The sequence below is a fragment of the Hesperophylax consimilis genome, chromosome 22 (genome assembly GCF_061612785.1).
Source record: "Hesperophylax consimilis isolate HC1 chromosome 22, BYU_Hcon_1.0, whole genome shotgun sequence".
Classification (NCBI taxonomy): Eukaryota; Metazoa; Arthropoda; class Insecta; order Trichoptera; family Limnephilidae; genus Hesperophylax; species Hesperophylax consimilis.
In genome coordinates, this window is record NC_142857.1 from 18,083,527 (window position 1) to 18,109,847 (window position 26,321).

At 37.4% G+C, this 26,321-nt stretch overlaps 1 protein-coding gene across 1 annotated transcript in view; it reads right to left on the bottom strand.

Moving 5' to 3' along the window:
* mbo (Nuclear pore complex protein Nup88) overlaps positions 1-26,321 on the bottom strand; it is a 298,324-nt gene that overhangs the window by 261,607 nt on the left and 10,396 nt on the right. The window lies entirely within an intron of this gene.

A 26,321-nucleotide genomic window follows, 5' to 3' on the forward strand; every position in this document is an offset into this window, starting at 1 on the left:
TAATATATTATATAATGTTTCAATACTATCATATATTTCAATCAATACTAATCTAACCTAGTCTACCTATAAGTTTTGCATGTACTTGTATCTCTAACTTTTTATATCCATCTAGAGTTTCTGTTAATTGTATATTTTCTGATGTCACTGTTTATAATTTACTGTATATGGTATATTTTATACCGTTGATATTAAAAAAATCTACTGACCAAATAAGTATTACATGGTACATGTGTTGCCTTATCAGTCTCAATCACATGGTGACAATGACAAGAGGGGTAGTATTTTTTTGCATTAAGCACACACAGGAGGCCCCGAGGAAAAAAAATCCCTCATATTATGTCATCTTTTAAATGCTGTGTGGGGGTATTTTTAATGAAAGTAAGGAGGAAGTTCTGGGAAGGTAAAAGGTATGAGGGTTGGGTAGGAATCTAGGGATCAGCGGGTCCAGGAGTAAAGGATGTATAAATATATATCTCCCGCTGGGTCGAGGGACCAGTTAGAGAGGTCTAAAGGTCTCCCCAAACCAGCCTCTCGAGATTTGGTGGGCAGGCACATCCTGCACACATCTCACCCAATGAAACTGGACACCCCTGCTTAGTCACAAAACGTAGCGAAACACTTTGGGTGACCTATGTCAGAGGTGTTGGTTATCCAATAAATGGTTCCCGGGGCGGCGATACGCAAACCTGCATCCCATATTGAAATTAAAAACAGTATGAATAATTATTAACAAAATATAAATAAATTAATATTCTAGTTGCTCGTCTGTATCTAGTGCCAAAGATATTTACGTTCTATACAGAGGCTGTCAAATACGTATTCCCTGGAAGAATGCAGACATTTTATCAAATACGGATTTGAAGTAATGCACTCAGTTACCAAACAATAATCTTTAATCTCGCACAACGCAGTAAGAACTAAGATCAAAAGAACAAAACAACATGACCTGATTGACGTCACTCTCACGAAGAAAACTCTTGATAAATGGCGTGGTCCTTCATCGAAGTACCATCGAACAACCTCAAAGGAAACAATACAGAAATTCTTTGATCCTTGACACTTCAAAGGTGAAAATACTCCCGTACTTTATTGAAGAATCAGGATGGATGGAAATACATTCCCAATAAAAGTTGGTAAAATATAGAACCTTGCAAAAAGGACCGACCCATTAAACTAATACAATTCAAGAGTGTATGGGTAGGTTCAACCTTTTTGAAAAACGAACTATATAATAATTTATTATTTTGTTTCGGGAAATATTTAAGGGGTGACACGAATTAAAGTTAGTAATAAAAAATTTTTCTTTTGATAGAATTGTTTATTTTTATGAATTGGTGGGTTTTTTTTGTTGTTGTTAGAGAATGAAGTGTCTACCTATTTGAGAGGCTTGAGAAAAGAGGGGAGAATTTGGCCGCGGGGCAGTAGGGACAATCGCAAGGAAAGACTGAAAAAAATTGATGACGGTGGAATTGTGGAGGAGAATTTTGACAGAAATTAAAAAAATAAAACGGTGGTATCATTTTTTCATTGGAAGAAAATAATAATAAATTGAAACGTAAAACTCACGTGTGTCCATATTGACAGAAATGAACTGAAAACGATTAGATAAGAATAAAAAAATGTACATTTTAATACATGAGATCTGGATTTACATTAAAAATCAGTTAACAACCCTACGACAACTTCCGTAGTCCAAAGGTAGGGCTATTTATTGACTACAAATCATGGCATGCGCAAGTAATTTTTATTTGATTAATTTGTTTTGTTTAACAATTAATAATTAATTAATAATTTAATTACTCAATAAAAAAAAACAAAATATATATGCGGTTGAATTACAGAGATTAAGATGTACTTTTTTTACATACACTCCACACAGGATGCTGCGAGGAGAATAATAAAGCTCAGGGCCTATGCCATCATTGGGGATGTAGCCAGGAAAAGAAAGCCTGGTATTTCACAACCGTTCTCTTCACCATCAGCTTGTTATGCTCACCCCTAACAGCCTCACAGAATGTCCCACATTAGGGATGCCATGGTTCAACCGGGTGTGTGTATTTCAATATTATTAGATTTTAACAAATTTTCAAATTTTCGTAGGTAATTGCAATTATTTTCATCTCCAAGCTATTATGCCCATCATTGGATACATATAGCTTTTAAATTATAAATCCGGAAATACTATCCACTAATGAATTAAAAAAAATAGTGTCTCACATTTTTCGCATCTCTGATTCTAGTGACAATGGATGACCCGAGTGGGCGCCCCAGGCAGCGGTCCCGGAATAATAAACACGAAAACAGTAGTGCTCCCCCGCGTGCTTTGGTGCCCGGCCTTCCCCCAAATAACACTCGGGACACTTCTTCAATCATGGCGGCGAGGAGAAATTATCTGAAGGTTTCATGATTTCCTGGTAAAAAAAAACTAAATAAATAATAAGAGGAGGCACTTTTTTGAGATTTCAAAGCCTTACAAACCCAGAAAAGAACTTGTGTGTTAAACAACGTGTGGCTTTGGTTTACGAATACAACAAAGCATGCGTTGAAAAGTAAACATCTGTGTAACAAGAGAAAAATTGATTTGAGATTTTCACTGCCAAAAGTATTATAATGTAATTAGGCAGTTATGGAGGCAATTGAAATTTATAAAAATCACATTAATATCGATAAAGACGACGGGGCTAAGCTCATTTGCTATTAGTATCCGGTAATTGACGGCTACACCAAAAAGAAACGCAAAAAACCATTTCAAATTAAAATAAAAGCTCTTAGATGATTGGAGCTGGCAACACGGTATCGCATCTACAAACATAAGGATACACTATAAGAATCCCAATTTTAGATATGATATAGATAGGATAGATAGATCGTTTTTGTGGTTTGTGACACAACCACACAAGCGTTTTTGTCTGGCTTGTGCACTCAGCCAGGCCCCGCTACTTTTGCCGGCCGGAGGAATCCCGCCGGCCCACTGAACAGGCGCCCGCGCCCACCCAACTGCCTTTATCAAGGCAATCTTTCACGCAAAACACTCAACTTACGAAGATCCACGCTGGCCCCCACAAACCGCCCGCAAGCACCTGAGACGTGCTCCCTTTTTAAGAGGAGTCACCGCTCGACACAGATGACCATGTTCCCGACCCGGATGCTCCCCATTGACCACGAGGACTCCCCGGTCGTGGTACCGCCCGGCGCTCGCCAAATTGCGCATCGCACTAAGACCGGGACCGTGCGCTATACGGTCCCCGCACCACAGCCCCGCCCCGAGGACCCAAGGACCCGGAGACCATCCACCACCACGACTGCCACCACGCCCGATGAAACGGAGATGACGGAGCCCGCAGCAGGCCCCTCTTGGGCAGCAGGACCCAGTCCTGCCCCCACGCGCCCCCCGATAGGCCCAGCGTCGGCCTACGTGGCGCCCCCGAGACCGCAGCAGCCGATGGAGACGGCTGCCCCCCAGGATGGAGGCTGGACGAGGCCGTCCAACCCCGTGAAGAGGCCCATGTCCCCACGGGGACCACAACCGCTCCAGTGTGGCAACCGATTTGATGAGTTGCCCGAGGTAAGCGAAGGCGCCGGCGCGCCGCGTATAAAGCGTGCCAATACTAATAATAATTTCTCTCCCGCAGGTACCGGCAGGAGAGACCGCGTTCCCCCGGTTGTGATGACCCTGGGGAACATGACACACGCGCAGATCACAGCTGCGGTGCAAGGACATCTGGGGGCTGGTAAGCTCTTCAATTTCAGGTATAACAGGGGCGGCACGGCCAACATCTTCGTGCGCACGATGGAGGACCATCGCGCCCTCACCAATGGACTGCGGGCGGAGGCTCGCGGCTTCCACACATTCACGGCCGAAGCAGAAAAGATGAAAAAGGCCGTCATCAAGGGCCTGCCGCTCGTAGAAGTGGAAGATATCAAGGCAGACCTGGAATCGCAGGGATTCCCAGCAGTGAAGGTGGTCAAGATGACCGCCTCAATAGAATATCCCATATACCTAGCGCACTTCAATAAGGAAGTCAACATGGGACAGCTGCGCGCGGCCGTCAAATACCTGTGCCACTGCCGAATTCGACTCCAGAAGCACAGGAGCAACCACCTTCAGCACGGCACTCAGTGCTACAGATGTCAAGACTTCGGGCATGGGTCCCGAAACTGCTCGCACACAGCAAGGTGCGTAAAATGCTTACTGGAGCATGCTTCGGCAGAATGCCCCAAGACGAGAGATGAGCCCGCCGCATGCTGCAACTGCTCAGGCCCGCATCCCGCCAATTACCGAGGCTGCCCCAAGCGGGTAGCGTACGTCGCCTCAATACAGCAGCGACCTGCCAGAAGGGCCCAACGCCCGCCGGCAGAACAGAACCCGAGCAGGCCACCTCCTCAGCCAAGGACGGATGGACGCACATGGGCCAACGTAGCCGGAGGCACCGCCCCCGCCCAAGAGCAGCGCGAGACCGCGCCGCCCCCACAGCCACGCCCACAGCAGGAGCCCGTGCGCGCGTCCACCTCTTCAGAAGACAACCTGGACCTGATGGCCCTGCTCCAAGGCCTCCTGAGGATGCGATCACAGCTCGCCCGCTGCGCAACAAGAGCAGACAAGCTCGTCATCCTGATTGAGCTCCTAGACACCCTCGATGCCTAATACCGAGACGGTGAAAGTCCTCGTATGGAACGCATTTAGCGTGCGCAACAAGACAGACGAACTGCTCGCTTTGGCAAACGAACTACACACCGACATTATTCTCCTATCAGAATCTCATTTGAATCCAAGCGTACCGCTGAGAGTGCAAGGTTTCGAGATTTATCGTGACGATCGACAAGGAAGATCAGGCGGAGGAACCGCAATATTCGTTCGACAATCTATGACGTCCACAAGAATACCTACTCCGAAGTTGAAGCACGCTGAAGCCACGATTATCGAAGTCACCATAGAGGGTAGAGCGCATACCATCATCTCCGTATACTGCACCCATAGTAACCTAGTGAGAGAAGATCTCAATAAATTGCTCAATCTGGGACCAATTGTTGTGATGGGAGGCGATTTGAACGCCAAACACAACTACTGGAATAACTACAGAGGTAATGCGAACGGAAATACGCTCTTTACACACATGCAGACAAATACCTATTCGATAATGGCGCCCGACAGACCTACGTACTACTCGCGACTATCTAGATATCCGAGTACATTGGATATAGTACTCGAGAAAAATGTTAAGACAATATCTCCACTGCGCACATTAGACGAACTGTCTTCGGACCACCTTCCCGTGAGCTTCACTATAGGCGGCGCAACTTCAAGGACCCCCAGAAAACAGCGCAATTATAAGGATGCGGACTGGGGAGGATTTAAAAAGGAAGTCAACGAACGAATTCATCTCACTTCGGGAACTCTGCGCTCACCACAAGAAATCGACGCAGCTACAAGCACTCTCACAGAGATTCTTCAAACAGCACAAGATACACACATTCCTCTCAAAGAAGTACACTCATACACGATCAAGCTTCCCGAACACGTTTTATCGCTCATCAAGGACAAAAATCGCCTGCGACGCATGTACCACCGCACGCGAGACGAATACTTCAAGACAGCGTACAACTGCTTGCAGAGGGAAATCAAGACCGAAATCGCAGAACTCAAGCGCGAACTTTGGGACAAAAAAGTTGCGTCGCTCACGCCGAAGGATAATTCCCTATGGAAAATGGCGAGCGCGCTGAGACATAAAGATTACACAATTCCCCCGCTACAGAAATTGAGCGGCCCCGGGACGGCGCTTTCGCTACAAGAAAAAGCTGAAACACTCGCCGACGGGTTCGAGAGAGCTTACGCCGCTACAGACGGCCTTTCCGACCCGGCTACGGACCGGATCGTAGCTGACTCTCTACGAGATTTGAACGAAGCGGAGCAGACAAACGCTGAAGATATTCATTTCACAACGCCGAGCGAGATTGCGGTCACAATCAAGCGACTCAGAACGAACAAGGCGCCGGGAAGCGATCAAATACACAACATTCTACTCAAACATCTTCCTCAAAAAGCCATCATCTACACAACAAAATTGTTCAATGCCTGCCTCATGACCGGGCATTTCCCTCAGATTTGGAAATCGGCGACCGTGCTGCCTTTCGCAAAGCCGAATAAAGATAGAACGCAACCGACAAGTTACCGGCCGATTAGCCTATTATCTACGCTGAGCAAGGTATTTGAACAAATTATACTCAACAGGCTTGTACCACACCACGACGACAACAAGACTTTGCCAGACGAGCAGTTCGGCTTCAGAAAGAGGCACTCCACGACCCATCAACTCACCAGAGTAGCGGAATTTATCGCAAGAAAATTTAACGAACATCGCTTCACCGCCGCTGCGCTCATCGACCTAGAGAAGGCATTCGACACCGTATGGATAGACGGGCTCGTGCATAAGCTGCACCGCACTAACACGCCCATATACCTAACGAGACTGATACAGGAATACCTAAAGAATAGATCGTTCAGAGTGTTCATAAGGAACGTGCTATCTTCAATGCGTGAGATTCCAAAAGGCGTGCCGCAAGGAAGTTTACTGGGACCATTTCTCTTCATTCTATTCACCTACGACATCCCCCGAGACGAGAGATGCAATCTGTCTATCTACGCAGATGACGTCAAACTATACGTTTCTTCGCTGAAAGCGAACATGGCCGCGATTCACCTACAGAGAGCGCTCGACGCGCTCGTAGAGTATTACAAGAAATGGCGCCTGAAACTGAACGAGGCGAAAACCGAAGCCATCATGTTCACGAGAAAACGTGTAAATAAAACACCTGACTTCAACATCGAAATGGGAGGACACAGCATTGAATGGAAGGATGAAGTAACATATCTCGGCCTGACCATGGACTCCCGCCTCAACTGGAAATCTCACCAAGCAAAAATGCACGCGCGCACGCGACAAGCGATCGGCATGATGAAGCCAATTTTCAATAGACGGAGTCCGCTACTTCCCAAAACCAAACTCCTCGTCTACTACTCGCTCATTCGTCCAGTACTCTCTTATGCGATTCCCGTATGGAGCAGCATCTCACACTCAGACCACAAGAATCTACAGACACTTCAAAATCTCTGCATTAAAATCACATACAACACGAGACTCAGAACAAACTTGAAGAGATTACACGAACGAGAACAAATTCCAACTCTATACGAATTCACACACAGACTGACTGAACGCTTTTACAAATCACTCACACTTAGTAAAAATCAACTAATACGAGACATAGGACAATACAATGCTCCGAGCGACCTGACATTCAGATACACACATAGACTACCTAAACACATCCTCATGGACCATGACCACATATGGCACATACCAGAACTAGACGCGGACGAATAGCGAGCAGTAGGTATTTCCTAAACTCCCGACCTTCCTCCCAAATATATAATGTTTATATATCTATTTATATAATATTTTATAATTTGTATGTATATGTATGTTTATTTTCTATCTTCCCATAAGTATATATTAACATAAAAACAGACACACACACACACATCTCAAAATGCAGGACATCATATACCGATGTTACTGAAGGCCGCATACGTTTCAAGTTGACGTTCGGCCGCTCCTTCCTGGGTAAGGTTTTCTGCGATTTTCCTTACTCCCAACGGCAAATGCGGAAGGATTCCAACAATAGGGCGCAGCCAAAAAATTTCCCCGTCCCATTCCCAACACAACACAAACAGACACGTATGTAATATATGGCCGCTGTAGGTCGCCGCTGGTGCTGATGCTGGATGATGATACATGCAATTTTAGTAGGGTTTTTAGGTAACAAATTTTTCCCTACCGAGAAAATACAAGGCCTCTAAGTCTATAAAAGCCAGGTAATATTTGAATAAACCCATATGAGGTAAAAATTGTGAGGCGCATATGACGCCGTTCTATTTGTATAAAGAACATTAACTTTAAATTCAGTAAATTTAAATGATTCACCACTTCATGGAATATAAGAATCTAGAAAATAAAAAATGAAATGAATCCCAATTTTAGTTTGCATAGAGTTTTAATTGGCAATTTAGTTGTTCCATTTTGGTTTCTTTTTAGTGGTACAGTTCACTATAGTAAATAAAAATCTATATTGTAAAATTTACTATAGTCCAATTTATAAGAAATAAAATTGGCAACCACAATTCAAGGTGAAATTTCATTACAATGATATATTGAAAAAAAAAACTTTTTTCACTTATTTTATTTTTTTACCTTATTTATATATAGCCATCTTCAGACTGGTAAAATCTTTTATCCTTTCATATAAAAATAATTAGTAAAACAAGCACAAAATTGCATTATTTTTTCTCAAATTGCAGTCGGAACCTTTGGTTTCATAGAAGTGTACATTTAACTTTTTCTGTGGTCAACTCTTACATTTGAAACTTTGGTGTTTTGTCTTTCTAACACCACCGTTTAGTTTTATATATTTCTATCTATGACGGTAGGGAAGACAATGATTTCTATAAGACCTTATGATCTGTTCCGAAAAGCAAACAAATTGATCTACGGGTAAATGTTTGTTCCGAAAACAGAACAAATTAGTCAGAGGAGTGAATAGTCAATAACATATAATTAAAAACCAAATTTTAAAAAAATAGCCATCTCCTAAATTTATTTTAAGAAAATAGACAACTGTCAAATTTATTTTCACATTAATACCTATATCGACAAAAAATCATTTATTTTTGTTATTTAGACATCTTAGCTACTCTCAGACACTATTGTGTTAGTTTATAAAAGTTTAAGATACATATAATATTAAGTATTCAAATTAATTATACAGGGTTTTCCTATAAGAGGTGTTTTCAATCGTAAAAGATCAATGGTTTCGTTGCTTGTGTGGCTCGTAGCGCCGTCTTGTTGAAAGTAAACGTTGTCCAGATCAATACCATCCAATTCCGGCCATAAAAAATCATTAATCATTTCTCGATAGCGCAATCCATTCACCGTAACTGTTGCTCCAGCCTCATTTTCGAAAAAGTAAGGTCCAATGACTCCGCCGGACCATAAACCGCACCAAACAGTCCCACGTTGAGGATAGATAGGCTTTTCAACAATAACTCTTGGGTTTTCCGAGCCTCAGATGCGACAATTTTGCTTGTTGACGAAGCTACCAAGGTGGAAATGGGCCCCATCACTCAAGATGATTTGCATTTGATTCACTCAAGTGAATTTTAATAATTTCAATGCGTTGTTGAAGCGTGTATATATATATTTAAATACAATACTCACGTGTCTATGTATCTATATAAATAAATAAAGAAAATGTTTACAAAACGCGTGGAGACGTAAAGTTAGTTATATTATAATTTTATTTCGTTTAAATATATGTTTTTTGTATAGTAAATAATTAATCACGGCTCATCGTAATATTTTTGTTCATAGGTACTTATTTGTCTATACTTGTTTGTCTATTCTTATAATTGATAATTTTCATTATACGTTTATCCTGACCAAGAAACTATGGGTTCTGAAATATGTTGATGATTTTGATTAAATATATAAATAGTGGTGTATCCAAAGTTATTATTTCAATTAAATTAATAATAATAAAAATATATGATAAATTTAGATTGTTTTTATATTTCTATCCCTACCCATAAGAATTTTTGTAAAAAAAATTACGCTTTGCTCTCATCCATTTACACCTTTGACACTCAATTCCCTGCCGATTGTTTCCGTGTACAATGAATAACACTCGCGTGATGCGATTATCAAAAGTGGATGTCCTCGCATCTTTGTGTGATCCATTGTGCCCGCTTCTCCCCTGCCCATTGTCCGAGGGGCAAATGGGTAGCGAGGGAAAAAGCGGGATATTGCTGTTGTCAAATGATCAGCGGACATGACACTAATTTTCGAAGATTTTCAATGGTGGACACTTTGGACAAACGAAAGCGTCCAAAAAACATAAGTACCATTAAATAATCATACAATAGGCGGCCGGTCTCCAAATGGCCAATGTGGAAGGACATTAAAAGATAATAGAAAGGAAGACGAAGAGTGAATGAAAAGACAATTTTGAAAGAAGAAAAATCATAAAGAGATGGTGTTATAAACCATAAAAAATGTATAATCTTTTTACAAAATGTTAACGAGTTATAAAAGATATTAATTAACACTTTTAATATAATAATGTTTTATTTTTTAATATTTCGATATTGAAGATATTTTTGTTTTATTTTTATGATGACGAATGAATTTTCTACAATGTTTTAAACTATGCCATTTCCGATTTGCCGCGAAAACGACGTGTTCGTTGATCCATGGTGACAGCCGTTTTACCAGCCAGCGGCGTTTTCTATGTCATAATGGCGTTGTAGCCAGTTGAAACCGGTTCGGAACGTGCGGTTTTGTTCAAATCAATAATTACGAATGAAAATATTAAAATTACACATTTTTAGTACAGTGGTCAAAATCAGTAAAATAAACTATAAAACTCACAAACATTTTTAACGGTAATATTAGTTTGTGAAATTACCCCATTCAATAGTTTAATAAATCACTAAAGCCGTGAAAATCATGAAATATTATATAATTGTAGGATTTGTGAAGCTGAAAGTATTTATTAAAACTTAGTTAAAAACCTTTCAAAAAGAAATATAGTTAATTTTCCATATGTACAAAATAATCATATATTTTGTTTACAAATTAGAGAGACTTCAGAAATTTACCTTTCGTATGAACACCGTTAGTAAACTTGAAAAATCACGAGGTATGTCAAAAAATTAAACAAAAGAAATAAAACATTTCAATTAGAGAATTATTAATTAAATAATTTTCTGATTTTAGGTCGGTAGGTATCTACAATATCGCTTGCCTGAATTCACACAATCATCAGTGGGTAATATCACGCAGGATTAGTTAACTTCACGCAACGACAACCGAAATTCTTTGGTGATGATTGATGTGTTCGAATCTAACAATAATTTAAAGAAGTTAATAATTGATTTTTCTGGTTTAATCTTTAGTGACTCATCTGATTTGTTGTTGTAATTTATGAACCAACCGTCACCCCAAGTGGTTCGCTCAGTTTGTTAACTTAGCCTTTTGACCTCTCCTGCCATACTATCTCAACCCATCGTCTTACACCGAAGTTGGAGGGATGGATTCATAAGCCCGTCACTCCTGGACACACTGACCCCCAGATTCCTACTCACTCCTCATACATTTTTCTTTCCCCTAACTTCATCTCATTCCTTTCTTCCACACAGCATCTCTTAAGATGACATAGGCTCTGAGGGTAGTTATTTTCCCTTAGGGCCTCCTGTGTGGATATAATTTTTAAAAAAGTATGTCGTGGGGATATCCACTACTCTAAGTAAAGGAAATTTCAGTGTGTAAAAAAGTAAAGGAAAGTGCAGTTAAATAATACCGAAATTCTGATGGTAAATTTATTTAGCTGTCTAAGGCTAGCCGCATACATACGTTTTCCGTATTCGATTTCCGAATTCGTTTTCCGTATTCGGACATCCGAATGCACGGAATCAGTAGAAAATACATTAACTGCCGCACAAGTTCGTTTTAGTTCCGAACGGAACAAATTCCTTACGCACGTTCCGAATGCGAGCCGGCGCGTTCGGAGAAACCGAATGGAAAAAACCTAATGACGTCATGTGGAACGCAGCTATTGCATACATTTTGTTTGTGCCGACGCAAACGTTCGGAAATTTCCGTTCAGTAATTCAGTGTTGCCAACGGATCTTGACCTAATATCGCCGTTTCCCATACATAAGGTAGCGTAAAGTAGCCGAATTTGCTGTTAGGTGGGACATGTTTAAAATTGATGTTTTTACGTGAAAATAAAAATTTCATTGGGGGGGGGGGGGTGGCTAGAGAATTTCAAAAAAATAAAATTTGTCCCCAGAAAATAAAAATAAATTCATGGGGGGGGGGGGGTGGCTAGAGAATTTCGGGACATGTTTATATGATGTTTTTGAAGTAGCTTAATTGGCGACCAGTCGCCTTTTAGATTTTTTCGGCGCCGATTCTCGCTCTGAGTAGCCTAAATGGCGATATATCGCCCTTGTTGGCAACACTGGTACTGACGTTTATACATTCCGAATGAAGAAAAACGAACGTTTGCGCTAGTCTCGCGGAATTCCGAATACGGAAAACGAATTCGGAAATCGAATACGGAAAACGTATGTATGCGGCCAGCCTTATGGATCCAAAGGTGAACTGATCCCATTAGATTCCTTTAAAAACGGTATAGATCAAACTTCTAAGGAGGCAGGCTTCTGTTTTGCTAAGCCCGTGGTAATTTATTATCCCGACCGTCGCTATTTATTGCGGGCAGAATGCAACACTTCAACAATCACTAGGAACAGGATTACATGGAGATGAATGATGGACTTGCCGAACGTCACAGCAGTGCTGCCAGGGTCTTTTATCTATGTGAGGTGTCAGCGCTTTATTAGCAGCAGACACATACCTGGACGGATGACGAACCTCGTGCTGGCACTGTTGGTGGACGCGGTGGACTCTTTCGCTGCAGCAGCTGGACCAGTTTCCTCACCACCTAGGATTCTTGCTGCAGAGTCTCCATCTTCTATCTTCGTGTCACCTGTTCCTGTACTTCATTTTACTTAACTTAACTTCACTTTATTTTTGTAATATTAATATTTTTTTAATACCTGCATCAAATGTAAAGCGCCCCTGAGGTGATATCTCGCAAAAGCGGCGCTATACAAATTGTCCAATAAATAAATAAATACTATTCAGTGGCGTAGCATCTGTCTTAACTCTAGCGATGGATCGTGACTTATTTTATAAGAGCGGGAGCCAAAGTACCAGCTGAATATTTTAGAACGGCTCAAAGAGTCGATTCAATTGAACGACCGCATACTGTGCTCGCCCGATGTGGCTCCCCCGCTACGGCCCCCGATATTGCTCCCAGCGTATAAATGATCGTATGACTTTTGGTACTAGTACGCCATAGTACATAGTTAGTAGATGTAGGTACATTTGTTGAAGTCCAGATGTTGGATTGTCAGACACCGTTCATGTCTCTGAGTATGGAATAACAATTAATACTTATAATTTTAATGACGTAATTTTTCTAAAATATCTCCTGATAATAAAAGCGTATCCATTCAATTGCGCTGTGATACGGTTTACCGGGAGTCGTACGAATGCGGCTCTTCAAAAAGAGCTAGCTCAATTGTACGGCACGCTCGTGAACGACTCATCGCTACTTCACTCATTACTCATCACTAATTTTAACCATCAATAGGAAAATATCAACCGAATAAACATCTCTTTCTTTTATTCTCTTCTTTTCAATTCGTTTTCCACCACTAAATTCTCACATTTTTGAGTAGCGATCCGTCGTTCAGAGCAAAGAATAGTAATTAGAGAAATCCAATTAACTACTTGCCGCGTCTGGCCCCGGCTGCAGCTGCGGCTTGTGGCGGGTCCTCGAGAAAAACGTCGCCACTACTCAGAATCGTTTAGGATCGATCTACCTGTGACTCTCATTATACTATGTGCCTACATTCTGCTTGCGTAGTTATGCATAAGGACCGTGGGTTCAGAGGAACACCAATAAAAGTATATGAATTGATTTCATGTTTTTTTTTTCAGATAAAATTCAAATTAATTTTAAAATAAGTGACATTCAATTTTAATATTTTAAACCCTAAAACCAATACCAACATTGCATTTGCATTAGTCCAAGTACGTTTTACCTTCTAACTTGATAAATTCAAATAATTAATATTATACCACAATATGTAAAAGAATTGAAAATATTCTTGGTACACTACACAACACGTCAAAAAAACAAGTTTTATTTTATTTATTATTTTAAGTGTTAAAAAGTGTGCAAAATAATTTTCACAATGTAATAAAAGTTAGGTTAGCTTTTTTGAAGAATGTAATTCCAGTAGGTGTAATTTAAGTAGGCGTAATTCTCTCCACGGGGAATTTCGTTCATGTGTAATTTCACCCGTAAGTAATAATTTTGGCAGTGTAAAAAAAAAAAATTGACGTGTGTAATTCCAGTAGGTGTAATTCTCTCCACGTGTCCGTGTGTAATTCATTTCGTTCGAAATAATTATGGCAGCGTACAAAAGGAAACAAAAGGTAGGTTAGGTTTTTTGACGTGTGTAATTCCAGTAGGTGAAATTCTTTCCAAGTGTAATTTCGACCGCGTGTAATTCAGGAAGAGTTATTTGGTTATGTAGGCCGATATATAATGAGTCAAAAGGAGAAAATTCTCCCGGCCACCGAAAGCAGCCATTTTAGAAATGGCTCCAGTTCGGGATAATTGCCACCGAGTATTTTTCCACAGACATACCTACAGGGTGCAGCAAAACAGACACGGTAAATCCCGTATGGTGGAGGTAGGAACATGGGAGGCGTCTTATCAGCCTCAGACCTTGGAAGAACTCAATGATCGAATTCGGTAGGAAATCGCTGCTATACTCGTTGAGATGTGCAAAAATGTGGCCGAAAACTTCAGAAATCACCATCATCAATCGCTCCTGGAGTCATCATCAAAACTGCACTGTCTGTTTTGCCGCATCGTGTAATTTACACAGAAACCCAAAGGAGAAAGTAGGTACCTAACGTACGATAACATATTAATTTAATTCATAGATATTTTTATATCCACAGCAACAACACTACACTAGTGACGCCACTGACTAAAAGTTAAGAGTCGATCTGTAGAGTTGATTTGTTTCGAACAAAAGATTTAAATTGTTGCATAATTCGAATCTGCCTTCCTCAAGCGATGCATTGTTCTTTTGAACTTGGAACTGGGGGGATTCTAAATTTGAAAATAACGACTGCACTCTAGTATTGCCACGTCTTTGAAATAATTAAAATAATTGCAGGTGTACGACAAAATGTTCAATGACGTAAGTTTTAAGACCTCGTAAAGTTTTGGGAGAGAAGTTTGGGATAAATTTGAACGAAATAAAAATAAGAATACAGGGTGAACATATATATAAAATAATCATATATTAAACGTCTACAATAAAAGAGACAGCATGAGATAGCGAGAAGACAGGACTATAACAGTGCAAACGTTTGTCCAGTGTTTCTTCCTTATCAGCTGTTTCCCAAACAATAAAACATAAATATAATACAAAAATTGTGTTAATTAAAGCCCTTTGACTATTATTCCGCCATCCCAATTCGTAGTAGGTAAAAATTGTGATTTTTTTCAAATGTGTATGCATCAATCATCTTTTTGAAAGATGACAAATCATTTCAGGTCAATCAAACTGAGCAATTGACACAGCACCCATTCCGAAACCACCACCGTATCACATAACTAGCGCAGACCCGTGAAAAATCACGGGATATTATAATTGTAGGATTGATAATTTTTTGCATGATAGCTAAAAATCTCTGGACTTTGAAAAATCAGGAAATCTGACTTTACTAGTCAAGATTAACTTCAATAAATTTAAACAAAAGAAAACACACATTTCAAAGCATTTTCTGGATTTTTTTTATTATTGTAGATATTTTTTAGCTTATCCGAATTCTTGACACATTAGTTCCATTTGTGAAAATAATAAATAAAATAATTTTTGTTAAAATATTATATTGTAGGTAGGTAATTTGACGCTTACCTAAATTCTCCGCACAATCAGTTCCAATTATGAAAATGACACTCAAATTCTAAACAAACCTGAGTTTATTAAACGAGGGATACAATCACAGACACGCAACCGAAACTAGTACATTATAATATTTAACCAATTTTTATAATGTGTTCTGCATCCTCCAATGCATCATTCGTTCATCTTCGAACACACTCCCACAATTTGAGACTCTCACGCTCCGTTCTTCAGAGTTTCCAGGTGAAATTATATCGGGATAAATGAGTGTGCCACCCCTCCCCACCCACCCCAACCCAGCCACCCCACTGCCCCCTTGAACGCGAACATGTAACAATCTTTACAAATACGAGTGCATTTGCAAAATGATTTAATTGCTGCGCTGCATCAACGATATATGGTACGAGGAAATGGGAGTGGACGCCACTGGGATTTTACACAATATGAAAAGAACGATGTTTTTACTATGGAGTGTATAAAAATTATAATTATATAAGTTAAAATTCAGCACTCAAAAAGCCACTGGATGCCACTTTGTAAATACGAGCATTATTATAAAATAATTTACATTTTATTTTTTATTTTTTTATTATTTAATAAATGTTTACATGTTACATTTTTTTAACTACCATACTAGGCTAATGCCCGTGTTGTGGTAGTTATACATGAAATAATAATAAAGATAACATAAAAGAACTAAAAAATACTATTTTATAGAAACATAAGTATGCAAGTATGAATCATACATGAAATAATAAAAAAATAACATAAAAGAACTAAAAAATACTATTTTATAGAAAAATAAATTATTTAAATTATAATACATGTATTTTGAAAACGGATAACCTCGGCATTTGTAATCAATACTAATCAAGCATAATTTATTTTTACCATACACTTAGTGGATAAGTACCTTTTAGTAAATTTCTACCTTGGCTTTGTGCTTACTTGTTCTACTTTACCTCCCCTTTTCTATTTTTATTGTTTTGTATGTGAAACTTATAATTTTGATATTGAATTTGTGAAACATACTAATGTAAAATTGTACATATTAACTACCACCTATGTATTGTAAATTCTTTCAATCCCAAAATGAGTTTTGTAACTCATCGTGATTGCTCTAACATGGATTAAAAAAATAAATATATATTCAATTGAACACGTGAAAAATCAGCAAAACTCTCCAACGTCGCGCACTGCGAGAAAGTCCAGAATTGAGTGTTTCCCGCGTACAGTATCGCGTCGGGGTATTTAATTATCATCGTCATTAATCCGGCGTATTAATTGATGCCCTCGAGCCGTGAATGGGCCCTCCGCAGCGGGCTACGCAGGGACTAGGACTACGTACACCCCAACCAACGGCGCGGCGGGCCGACATGTCATTGAGGCCCTCATCGCGCGGGCACTCTTATCCCGCATCCGTTTGTATGGAAAACATCGAAAGCGGAGGGCGAGAATAACAACTGGAAAATGTTTTTAAAAAATGCCGATATAATCATCATCTGAATCCATTATAATAATAGTATGTTTCTAAACAGACGTATTGCCCCCAAAGATAGAAATCGTATTTTTCTTAGCAGTTATTTAATATGACGTTAATTTAATTATTTCATTAGCATACACTTTTCATGAATTATGCTTTAAAATATTAAGACAAATTATTAGTTTGCGCCAGTATACACATAATATGGTTAACATTCTTGTAAAACACAATTCTTTTAAGAAAGGCACACAAATTTAATATTGTATCGATGATTCAATCCCATATTGTTTTTGTATGCCTTTCTTGAAGGAATTGAGTTTGAATTCGGACGAAACTATTTATTCATATTCACATTGCCTATTTACGGGCGTAAACAAATAATTCCTCTTAAGGTTAAACGCAACGCTCGTTGTATTCTACGTGTTCACAGATGGCGTTAATTAATTAATTTTGTTTAAATACGCTTTTCAAGGTATTGCTTTACAGTATTAAGACAAATTATTTGTTTGCGCCCTCATATACGCAATATGAATATGAATAAATAGTTTTGTCCATATAAAAACTCAATTCTATCGAGAAAGGCATACAAATACAATATTGGATTGAATCATCGGTAAAATATTGTATTTGTGTGCCTTTCTCGAAAGAATTAAGTCTTTAAACGAACAAAACTATTGATTCATATTCATATTGTGTATATACGGGCGCAAACAAATGATTTGTCTTAATATTGTAAAGCAATACCTTGCAAAAGCGTATTTAAACAAAATTAATTAATTAACGCCATCTGTGAACACGTAGAATACAACGAGCGTTGCGTTTAACCTTAATATTTTAAAGCATGACTTGCAAAATATGTTAGTTACAAAAATAATTAAATAAGCGCCATCTATGAAAGAGCAGGTTATGAATTATTTTTAATTTATCATTAACTGAAATTAAACTTTTCAAAGAATCGGCAGCAATTCGCATTTTTATTATTATTTCATATAAATTTCATATTATGATTCGTTTGCATTATTATCTCGACTGCCATACTCGGCTTATGCGCGTATCATGGCAGTCGTATATTACAATATAACAAGAATAATAAATGCAGAAGAAAAAAAAACGTATTTAAATCATAACGAAAATTAAACTGGATGAAAAAATAGACATTTTAAATAAAATAGAAATACAAACACTCAACAAAATTAAAAAGATAGAAGAAAGTATAGAGAATATGGTTCCATGATAACTCAACACAGTGACTATTCAACACACTTTTAAAAAGTGATATAAAGTCATTAAAAACGATGAAAATTTTTTTTTAACCTAACATAACCTTACCTACTTAACCCAGTTAGTAAAGTTTTTGTTCCATCACTTTCCATGACTTTATATAACTTTTTAAAGATGTGATGAATTATCATTTTGATGATTTATCCGGTCACCAGAGAATATAGGCGAATAGTTGTCATTAGATAATAACATTGTGGGACTGTAATAAATCGTAAAAAAATAGCAATCTTGAACATATCCATGATCATATAGATCACACGAGAGCATGTCATTTGCCTTTGCCGTTGCCGTCAGCCAATTATAAAAATAGCAACCTTTAAGATAACCATAGATCACATGTGAGCATCTGTCATTTGCCTTTGCCGTTGCCGTCAGCCAATTATAAAAATAGCAACCTTGAAAATAACCATAGATCACATGTGAGCAACTATCATTTGTCTTTGCCGTTGCCATCAGCCAATCATAAAAATAGCAACCTTGAACATAACCATAGATCACACGTGAGCATCTATCATTTGTCTTTACCGTTGCCATCAGCCAATCATAAAAATAACAACCTTGAACATAACCATAGATCACATGTGAGCATCTATCATTTGTATTTGCCGTTGCCATCAGCCAATCATAAAAATAACAACCATTAACATAACCATAGATCACATGTGAGCATCTATCATTTGTCTTTGCCGTTGCCATCAGCCAATCATAAAAATAACAACCTTGAACATAACCATAGATCACATGTGAGCATATATCAATTGTCTTTGCCGTTGCCGTCAGCCAATCATAAAAAAATAAAAGTGAAATTCACAATGCCGAACAGTAATACACATTCACAATTAGTAATAAATAAATATTACAGAATATCATTAAAAAAAATAATAATAATAAACCTAAACGAAACTTGAAACAGAACAAGACATAGAAAAATAAAAAGCTAACGGTCTCAATCGAACCCAGGACCTTTATCTTAACGGGACAACGCCTGTAACTACTCGGCCATTGGGACCTAATTATTATACGTCATTTTGTCAAACTCACCATAAACTACAAAAATGTTTCATTTTTTATCCTTTACTTAAAGTTGTTTAGAAAAATATTACGTATACAAGTTTGAAATCTTCGCAAATGGAAAATGTATTTTGTGAGGGTCGATAGCAGTGTTAGTTAAGTTGACAAAAATTTAGTATAAAAATATGATTGGTCTTCTAGGAGTAAAATGAGGATAAAGCAAAATTCCAAGAGGCAATAAACACTATCAATATACATAAGCACCATTAAAATACTCTGTGACTGTATTTGGAATGACCACAACAGACAATAGATTTAAATTATTCTCAATCAGTGATGGACAGATTGGACGTAGGGGGAGATGGGTCTAACCGCGGTATTTGTAGTGTCTAAGGCTAAGGGGAACTGAGAAAACTATTGGGAATAAACGAGGTATTGGTTAATTAATTATCGTTGTGTAAATGCGTTTGCGTATAGTTTCGAGAACGCCCTTGAGATGATTATTCGCAAAAAGGCGTTATAAGAATTATCAAATTATTATTATTAAAAATAAACGGTATCTGGAAATTTGTAGTACAGGCGGGAAACTGGCGAATCTACGTCACATAGGGAACCCAACAAACAGCATATTGTATTTTTTTTCCAACTAAAGGGTTAAAACACTTTTTATGCCAGGTCTACGATTCGATATTAACCCCACTCTGACTGATTTTTTCAAAGTCGATATACTCAAAAACGAAAGCTCAGATCAAAAATGTTATACAACGAAATCAACTCCAAATATGACGTAGATCACCAGTTTCTCGCTTGTTTTTTTGTTTTTTTTTATATTAACTCCACACAGGAGGCCCTGAAGAAAATAATTTCCCTCAGGGCCTATGTCATCTTTGGGGATGCTGTGTGGAGGGTCTTTTTGTGGAGAGGAAGGAGTGAACATGGGTCTTGAAGAGTCCCATGTTGTAGGAGGGAGGAAACACAGAGGCCGGCAGTTCGTTCCACAGCCGAGCTGTTGAACTTACGAACGAATCGTAGAAGCGACCCGTTCTCATGTGACAAGTGTCAACTGCGTACAAATGTTGGGCACGCGTTTGGCGTGTATCCCGACTACGCACCGGTGCCGAAGGGATCAATGACGCTAGTTCCTCCTTGTAATTTGAGTTTCCGGATATCGTGCATAATACTCCACAAAAAATATTCCGAGGGTTAGCTCAGGACCTAGGCAATCTTTTGGGATGCTGTGTGAAGGGTATTTTTGGGGAAGCAGTGAACCTGTGTCTTGCAGACACCTTGACACGAAAGAGGGAAGAAACATGAAAGCCGGCAAATCAATTCACAACAGAACAACACAAGTGTGCCCAATATTTGCCACATGAGAACAGGACGTGTGTGCGACCGATTATTGCATACAATGTACAATGCTAAGCTACGGGAAAACCTATCGGCTTTTGCTTCTCAAATGCAATGCAATACTAAGCTAAGGGAAGACGTACCGGCTTTTTGCTTCTCAAATACAACGCTACGCTACGGGAGGACTTACCGGTTTTTGCTTTTCAAATTCAAAACCAAGGTTCACTTACTGATATTCTCAACTAGACAAATAAGAAATAGACTATGAGGGAAAACGCGTAGCCTCCTGTGTTGAGATAATATAAAAAAGCTTGATTTCACGATGATAGACGACATAACATTTCTATTTCTTATTTATCTAATTGAGAATTAGACAAATAAGAAATAGACTATGAGGGAAAACGCGTGGCCTCCTGTGTTGAGATAATATAAAAAAAGCTTGATTACACGATGACAGACGACATAACATTTGAAATAGAAATAGACTATGAGGGAAAACGCGTCGCCTCCTGTGTTGAGATAATATAAAAAAGCTTGATTACACGATGATAGACGACATAACATTTGCATCTGGTAAGACGTAATCAAAAGTTCGGCCTCAAAATAATGCAATATTGAATAGTGTTCAACTCAGTTTGAACAGAGGACGGAATTGAACAACCGAAACAGCGCACACCTTCCCAGAGCAGTCTGTTCACAGCACTGTTTAACTGTCACTATTTACATTGTCGAATCACTGTTCCTACGGGCAAACACCTCTCGTCCCGAAACTACATTAATACCCATTAAACTTTAAGCAATCAATGCAAAATACACCTGTTTGTGTAGCGATGGGAGCGTGAAACTTTCGGCTGCGAGCGTGACGGGACATTAAATCAAATTTTAAACTAAGTTATTATTTGAGATTTTCACGACCAAAAGCATTATAGTGGTTTCTTTAGGGTATTATGCCATGTTGTGCTACCTCCTTCTTTAGCCAACGTTTTGGACAGCATTACTGTATTTATTTTATTTTTTAATCTTCATTACAATTTAATTTAGTATAATGTGGTCTAAAAATTATTCGATTGACTGTCGCCGTCGTTAGAATATGCCTTTCAGTTTTTTTTCTACCTTTTAATTTTGAATTCTTCTCACTTATCCGTCACATACGTTATAATAATAATTCTATATAATAATTAATATAATATAATATATAATAATTTTATTCAAAAATCTGTTAATGAAAAAATAAGAAAATACACAGATTTAGGAAATGAGATAAAAAGAATTTGGCATTCTCAGACTATAAAAATATTATCATTCGTTATTTCGGCTACTGGCATTATACCTAGCTCTCTCATTAAAAATTTAGGCGTCTTAGATCTATCAAAAAATTTATATATAAAAATGCAAAAATCAGTCATTTTAAATACATGTAGGATAACGAAAGATTTTTTAAATATTTATGCTGAGGGATCAGTAGGATTTATAGGCCCTGTTAGGAGTTCTACCGAGCCGAACCCTCTGATATGAAAATATCTGGAGTCGGTGAATTATTTTCCCATTTGACCTCTGGTGAGTTGACGTGTTGTTCTTGAATTGTTTAGTATTTATTTTGCTTATATAATGCACTTGCATAATGTTGATTGACTAGATGATCATTTGTGGAAAAGTGTGTGGAAGGGTTTAGTTTTTCCTATGGGGAAGATTTAACCCGGACATAAAATCGGAAAATATAAAAATGTTATAAAACGGTGTGTATTTATATAAATAAATATATAAGATTAGTTGCAAATCCAAAATTAAAAAAACATTTGTTGTGCACATTAAATATAAAGTAGATACACAATGTAGGATAAGAACGTACAACTAGATATTTCAGTAAGAATGCTAGGTTAAAATATCTCATAATAGTGTTACTGTAACCTTAGCAAGGTTTAGTATCCCTGTTGTAGTCAGCAGTGGCAGACGGAACCACCTTGTACAGGGTGAATTGATTAACCCCTTCGGGTCGGAAGTGTCGAACAGGACCGCAAAGTGTTAACCGCAAATACCCCCCCCCCCCTTTGTCTTCAAAATGGAAGGGATAGATGTTTCGGTTAACTGAGGAATAAGTTTGAAACCACGCATCTGTTGGTTGTAAGGAAAGTTTGACAATGATTGCGGTTTTGATGGATCCAAAAAGTATTTGCAAATAATAGGTTTGCAAATCGATCGAGCATGGGTGTTAACCGTGCGCATAGAATAGTATAAACATAATCGTCACTTTATTTTAAGAAGGTGAAAAACATAATCCAGTGTAAAAAGTATTGAACATTTCAACGTCTTAGTGTCAAACCAAGATACAGATTTGAAACGGCTATAGAAAACGCAAAAATACCAAAACCAAGCATCATCAGCTATCCAATCTATCTTTACGCACACCTCACTAACATACTTCCTAGTTCAATCACAAAACTTCAATCGTTGTATCTAAGCATGTCTTTTTTTTAAGGGCGGAGACGGTTTACACGAAGTTCCCGTGAGCACTTAGGCCAAAGGCCCATTGTGCTATATCCCATTTTACCTCAATCCTTTAACAACAACCCAGACCTTTTAATAAAGTTCACCAGGGTTGTTATTGGGTATGTGGCTATGTCTTCTGATTCTACTGTATGTCTCCCCAGGTATCTGAGCCTAGTTCCCACCAGGGCAGGACATTGGCACCATAGGTGAATTGGAGTCTCTTCATCCTCTTCACATTTCCTGCATCTATTGGTGTTTTCCACTCCCAATATCTGCATGTGTCTCCTAAGATGGCAGTGTCCCGTTAGTAGTACTACCAGTTCACTCAGCGAGTTGTCCATATCGAGTAGTTTCTTGGTTCGTCTAGGATCTGGTCCTTTTATGAAGCATGTATTGTTCGATAAAATGAATATTGGAGGTACAGCACTGACATTCGAATTATGAATTGGACAAACGTGTCTCAAGTGATATCACGAGACACCATTGCATAAGTTTAGTTCAACCCACGTTCATTTTGAAGGTTCATAATTTCGTCATTTTTGGAGATATCGAAAAAATAATTTTACTGTCTTCATAAACTCTTCAAATAAAATGATATGAATGATTTCAATCACAATAAAAAATAGAGAGTTAGACAAAAACCATATATTTATTAATTATCAATTTGGTTCCGTTGCTGTATAGCAACGGAATCAAATTGTGCAGACAAATGTAGAAAAATCACTGATTCGTATACAAAATTGTTAAACGTCTTGTTGAATTCATCATATTTGTTAGAAAGGTATGCATTTCGTTGCCCCAAACGCTGCGCCAGATAGAATAATGTATTCAGTATACCACATTGTAATCTACAAAACATTAAACACCCTACGAGATGTACACATATTCAATTGTACATTGAAAACATATAAAATCAAAATTGTTGAATCATGATGCAAAAAATATAGATACTCATTTTAATGTTTTCTTATTGTACTTATAATATTCTTATTGTTTATTTATTTTTCTTTTGTTTTTAAAATACTAATTTTAGTGTTTTTAATGTTTTCAGTGATCTTATTGTTAACACACTCATTTTAATAGTTTCAATGTTCTTATTGTTTATTTATTTTTCTTTTGTTTTTAAGATACTCATTTTAATATTTTCGATGAACTTAATTTGTATTTTGTTTTTAAGATACTCATTTTAATGTTTTAAATGTTATTTTTGTTAATTTCTTTTTATGATACTTTAGTTTATAATGTTCAATGTTCTTATTATTTATTTATTTGTTTTAGTTTTTAAGATACTCATTTTAATATTCTCGATGTTCTTATTGTTTATTTATTTTTCTTTTGGTTTTAAGATACTCATATTAATATTTTCAATGTTCTTATGGTTTGTTTATTTTTTCTTTTGTTTTTTAGATACTCATTTAAATATTTTTAATATTCTTTTTGTTTATTATTTTTTTCATTTGTTTTTGTTTGAGTTGTACACGGAGAAAACTTACTAATATTAATATAGTTAATTTATTAAAAATCTAGTCAAATTATTCGTATTCTTATTAAAAATGGAACGGGAGGCCTATAACGAATGAATTGAAAAATTTCATAGCAAATCATCAGCAAAGCACGAATATGTTACGAGGAAGTCGGAACGCGCGTTCTTCAAAATAATAATAATTTCGCATCTTGTCCATTATATTTATTCGGACAAGGGCACCTGCATGAACACGTGTTCAGATATATTCTGAATGACTAATATTTTACTGGGAAATGATCATGAAGTCACATTTTTAACAGTATCTTGATAAAAAAGGCCGTGTTCATTATTCTCCGTGTAATCCGAAACGTGTGAAATCATATATAGCATAGTTTACGATATATGTAACTTTAATGTTATGATTTTGACGAGTGTTTCGAGGCTCCAATGTAGAAATAATAATACATTTCAAGCAACATTCTTCCGTCAACTTATGCACGTACATTTTCGAGTAAAATAACGCAGTCTTGTTGGGTCGAGTAACTTACGACAGCCCGAAGGAGCAGGCAGTTAAGTTACGCAACAGAAATTGGAATACCGTTCACAGGGTGCTGTTAAGGCATAAACAGCCCTTAACATGTGTTTCGCACTAAGTCTTCTTGAGAACGGAAGGGATGGTCTTTAGAATAACATACAGGATGGTTTAATAAATTATATTATTGTTCCATGTCTTCATTCCTTTTGGTTATATTTTTTTTCTTCTTCAATAGTTGTAACATTACTTTGTGGCGTCGTTTTGATTATATATAAATGAAACACTTTTTTTACACCACTTTTAATTAATAATAATCTACATGTTTCGAAACCAATGGCTTCTTCGTCAGGATAATAATAATTAACGAATTTAAAAATAGATAAGTATAGACAAATAAGTACATATAGACAAAAATATTATAATAAAAGGGAATTAATTAGTCATTGCTATAAAAATAAAAATAAATTGGATTATAAGATAGTTGATTATAACATTTATGTTTAAAGCGATTATTTTTACATAAAATAACACACTTGTTTAAAAATCGAAAACTTTTATAATTTAACATAAAATAATCAAAGAGTGATTAAGATGTAAAAATAACAAAAATAAAAATACAATTTGTTTTTTCAATATACTGCCGCGGTAACCAAAAACAAAGTGTATTCCTTGAGACTTTCAAGGAAGACACGGTGTTTTTGTTTACCACGGTAGTAATGGTATCTATGAAATATATTTTTTTAAATATTTAAAATCTATATTCATATTTAAATACTTTAAAAACAAAATTATGCAGAATTAAGCCAAATGCAAACATTGATATATTTAAAATATACATATATATTGATAAGTATAATGCATGTGTCGAGGACAAGCTGCAATACAGGCGTGAATATATTACAGCCCAGTAAACAAACATAACCTAACATGGTAGATAGATAGATAGATGCCTGTTCTAGGAAACTCATGTTATGCAAAAAAGTTTCTAAAACAGTTACAAATACTGTTTTAGAAACTAGACAAAATTATCTTTCCGGTGTATGCATTTAACATAAACCTAATTTTTTTTAGATAATAAAATATAATATCGAACGTG